Source organism: Lipotes vexillifer, unplaced genomic scaffold, assembly GCF_000442215.2.
Source record: "Lipotes vexillifer unplaced genomic scaffold, Lipotes_vexillifer_v1.1 scaffold403, whole genome shotgun sequence".
In the NCBI taxonomy this organism is placed as follows: Eukaryota; Metazoa; Chordata; class Mammalia; order Artiodactyla; family Lipotidae; genus Lipotes; species Lipotes vexillifer.
The window spans coordinates 542,293-547,177 of record NW_006782755.1 but is presented as its reverse complement, the minus strand read 5'-3'; positions in this window follow the sequence as shown (position 1 = coordinate 547,177).

The window sequence follows — 4,885 nt, the reverse complement described above, 5'->3', positions numbered from 1 at the left end:
GGGGGGTTGGGAGGGAAGTATTATTTGGCTACCATAATTGGTTTGGAAATTATTTTCTCTTTAGAGAAGAGCTTTTATTGTTAGATTTTTCATGGCTCTTACAGGTACTGAATAAACCTTAAAATTATAGAATTTTAGAGGGGTATGACATTTTAAGACTCATGAGTTTCAACTTCCTCATTTTTCAGATGAGGAAATGAAATGGAATTACTTGTTTAGTCTTATAGGAGGTTGGTGAAAGGGTCAGGGGTGCAGCCCATGATTCTTGATTTCTGGTCCTTCTTAATGGCTCAGATACTCAGAAATGCTGATGGAGTATGCTCCTGGGTTGGTGGATCTTTAGGAAAAAATACATGAAGAGTCCTAGCAATGGGCAAGCCAGGCTTTTTGTTTCTCCCCTCTCCAGATCTGACTTCTAGGAAGCATTTGCAAAGTGGAATTCTGATAGTTATTAAGAGTTAGTTTATATCATCCTAGAATGGTAGAAAATTTGAAAAGGCTTGACTCTTAAAAATACCAGGGATATTTAAAAAATTTCTCATCCAGTTATTTTAGATGAAAAAAAGAGAGTAATTTTGTTTTCCTTCTTCTTAATATAGTAAAAATACAGTTGTTTCTGAGGTTAATAAAGCCTGAGAGAATGAGGAAGAAAAGGAGTGAAAGAGGATGAAAAGAGAGCCTAAAACCATCACTTCCAGGGGCCTCCAAAATGAAAGTCTCACTGCTGTGCCTTGGCTGTCTCAGGCTGAGAAGAACACACAAGACCAGCAGTAGTTTATTCTTTGTTAATATCAGTGGAAGCTGGAAAGAAGTTCTCTCTCTCTCTCTCTCTCTCTCTCTCTCTCTCTCTTTTATCTGTCTGTCTGTCTATCTATCTATCATCTATCTATCCGTTAATTATTCTTTCATTCCCACTTCACTCAATCTATGTTTACTGAGGTCCTATTACATGGCTGGTGCTATGCTAGGGGCTGTGATACACTGAGGAATAAGACAAGGCATCTGTCTTTAAGAAGCTAACAGTTTAGTCAGGAAAACAGATATAGGAACAGATGTAAGAGCATGTTGTACCAGAATTGTGACTAAAACCCCAATGTGAAAGTAAGAGGCTCAAAGAACCCTACTTCTTAAGAAGAGGCAGAGGGGAGTCAGACAGCTCCCTCCAGGGCTTCCTAGGAGGCAGTAGAACTTCCCGCCATGACCTGCCACCGCACCAAGGATGAAAGGGTAAGGAGGGGGGTGGTGGCTGTTTACATAAGAAGTCTTAAATTTTTAGAGTTGCTAGCCTTGTGGGGAGTGCAGTGCTCATGGTAAGAGGGGATTGCTACCCTCCCATGGGGAGCACAGGGGTTTCTTTTCCTTCCTTAACATCAAATGAAGGGACCCCCTCAGACAATCATTTATAAAGCCTGGGTGTGTCTGCTGCAAGGCCGGGGAGACTGACATCTCATACCCCAGGCATCAGACTTGCTGATCTGCCCTTGAGTACCTGAGACAGAGAAAAGAACTGGAGGGAGACCTCAGGGTTCAGAAAAGGGGCAGCAACAGTGCCACGACCTGCACAGACACCAATTGGGAAGGGGCCGTGAATCTCTAATGGATTGAATGTACCCTCCAGAAGGTGGCTGGCCTTGAGCCCTTTTGCTGATATTCCATATAAGAGGGCTGCCCACAGGATGAAGGTACCCCCATTTCAAAGGGCTGTTGGATGGACCACTCATGACAGGAGTTGGGAGGATAGAAGAGATGGAGTTAAGACGTCCCACAGCAGTGAACCGTGGAGGGAAGAGGCTCCTGTGATATCCCCAAAGGATCTGGAATCTGTGGATGGAGAAGGGGCAGCCATGAAAGAATGTCTTCCTTCCTGCTCCAAGTCTCTCAAGCCAAACACCTGAAAGGAGAGAGAGGGAAAGTTTTGAATCAGATATGAGCCCAGCCTTATTAACAGGATGGGGCTGAGTTTTAACAGCTGAAAATAGCTAGAAAGTTATGGGACCTGCCTGAGGTATTAAAAGACTTACTATTGAGCAGGGAAGGAAGATCTGACAGAGTGTGAACGAAAACAGTGATTAAAATTTTTTTGTTGTTTGTTTCTCACTAATTGGAAATTTTAATTCCCTCAATACACAAAATAAATGCAAAACAGACTTGACTTGTCCTATAACGGTGGCAAATACAAGTGTTTTTCCTTTCTTGCACAATGTTTTGTTTTTTCCGAGAACTAATAAAATTGTTTTATTTTTGGTTTGCTTATTACATTTGGTTTTCTATTTATGTATCCCAAATTCAACCCCAAGCATTTCCCCCAATTGTCAAAACCTCTTGGTATATTGAAATACATAGGTATTCTATCAAATTCACCTTGTTGAAAAAGTTGTTTTTAGAGTCTTTCCTGATCTGCTTCAGTTTGAACTGATTGATTGCTCTCTGGGTCTGCCACAGATTAGTCATCACGTGACCTCCCAAGAATATTGTTTTTTTTGGAATTCCTTTTGTGATAGAGCCCCCATTTTCTGGATTCCAGGTCTTCTTTTTCTTAATTTACTTCTTTATTTTGGTGGAGTACTTTCTCCAACAACTGAAAAATATTGCATGGGACATCAATATGGGGGACCTTGCATATAAAAAATATTTTTAGTCTATCTGTGGTAATTTGTTTGCCAAATAGCTGCAATAATTCCCCACCCCAAATTCGTGCCATTGGCTAGCCTTTGACCATATACTGAGTCTGGGCTTTGGTCAATGGGACAACATCAAACATGAAGTGAGCGGAAATGGGAATGCTTGTGCATCGGGTGTGTCTTCTCTTGCTTCCCTGAAACCACTATGGGAAGAAGATGGGCTAGTCTGCTGGAGGATGAGAGATTGTGTGGAACAGAGACAATCTGTTTCAACTGAGGGCCCCTCTTTCTGTTCTAGACCTACCAGCCTGCAATGTGTGTATGAGGCCATCCTAGATTATCTAGTCCCTGGTGAACTGACACCTGACTGCAAAGATTCACAAAACCAGCAGAAGAACCACTCTGCTGACTCACAGAATTATGATAAATAATAAATGTTTTGTTTCACTTAAGCCAATAAATTTTGGGCTGATTTGTTTTATGGCAAAAGCTAACTGGTATTCCTGTCATGACACTTGATAGTTCATCTGGGTAGAGAATTCCACGCTGAAAATTTTTTCCCTTTAGAAGTTTAAAGGCATTGCTCCATTATCTTCCAGTGTTGCTGTTGTGAAGTCTTAGCCATATAATTCCTGTTTTTCTGGGTGCGTTTTTTTTTTTTTCTCTTTGAAAACCTTAAGGTTCCCTTTTTACCTCTAGTGTTTCGAAATTTTGCAGTGTGCTTGGTCTGGGTCTCTTTTCATCTACTGTGGTGGGCCTTTGATGAAAATGGGAACTTTTAAACTGAAATTTGGGTCTGCCAGCTCTGGGATTCTTTTATTTTTTTGGCTGAAATATTCAGTTGATGATTCTACCCATGTATTCTCTGTGTTCTATCTGAATTTTCCTCTGTTTAGATACTGAACTCCTTGGGTTGCATCTCAGGTTTTCTTATGTGTTCTTTTCACCTTTGCACAGCTTTGTCTTTTTGCTCTATTGGAAAATTTCCTCAAATTTCTTTTCTCACATTTTTTTTTTTGAGTTTATAATATCTGTTATCATATTTTTAACTTAGCACTATTTCTTTTTTTCCCCTGATGGTTCTGTTTTTAAAGAACACTGTTTTTGTTTCATGGAGGAAATGTCTTTTATTTCGCCAAGAATATTAATCATTGTTTTTAGAGTTTTTACTTCCTTGCATAGTTTCTGTCTCCTTGAAATTCTTCTGTGCTTGCTTGTCTTGGTTTTTAACTACAATGAAGCTGTAGAATTTCTAGGTAATTTGAAACTAGGAGACACTTTGCACTGGGTCACAGAAGAAGATTCCAAGTAATCTTGAGCAGTTGAAGCAGGATGTATCTGAGAATAAAATGTAACATTTGAATATAAGGTTGGGTTAGCCGTATCGAGTGTAATATGGGAGAAGTGTAGTTTAGAAGAATATATAAAAAATGATTTAGCGGTCTTACTTGATTGTTGATTTAATTGATAGGAAGTTCATAGTACTTCCTTTAGTGTACCAGCGGACCCTAAAAAAGCTAATGAATCCTTAAGGTTTCATTAATAAAGGTATAATGTTTAGAATGAGGGAGGTCATTGACTTACTCTACTTGGTGAAGCCATATTTTGGTAATAATAATGATAGCTACAATTTGTTGGGCAATTTCAGTGTGCTTCACACTATTTTAAGTGCTTCACACGTACTAACTTATCTAATCCACATTTTATGATGAGAAAAAGAAGACACAGAAAAGTATACATCTCTGTCCAAGGTTACACAAATAGTAACTTGTCCAGGGTCATGCAAATTCTAACTAGAAGAGTTAGATTTTGAACCCAAGGAGTAAAGCTTCAGAACCTATGCTCTTGACCTCCATGCTGAATTGCCTCTCTAACTATTGTATTCAGACACTTGAAAGAGATCTGGACTGGAGAGAACACACATGATGGTAAAAGGACTTAAAACCAAGCTAGACAGGGATGAGCTGAAAAGACCATGGGTGCTAGAAGAAAAGGCTCACAAGAAACAGATAAATACCTTTAAATATTTGAATAACTATTAAGAGGAAGAGGAATTAGATTCATTCTCTCTGACTCCAAAGATAAATCTAGGACCAGTGATTATTACTTATTTCGAGGCAGATTTTAGCTAAGTATGCAGATGACCTCTCTAATGACCAGGTTTTAAGGGACTGCTCGAACTGCCTTGAAAAGAACCAGTTCTGTGGCATCGGAAGTGTTTAAGAAGGAGCAGGGGGCTTCCCTGGTGGCGCAGTGGTTGGGAG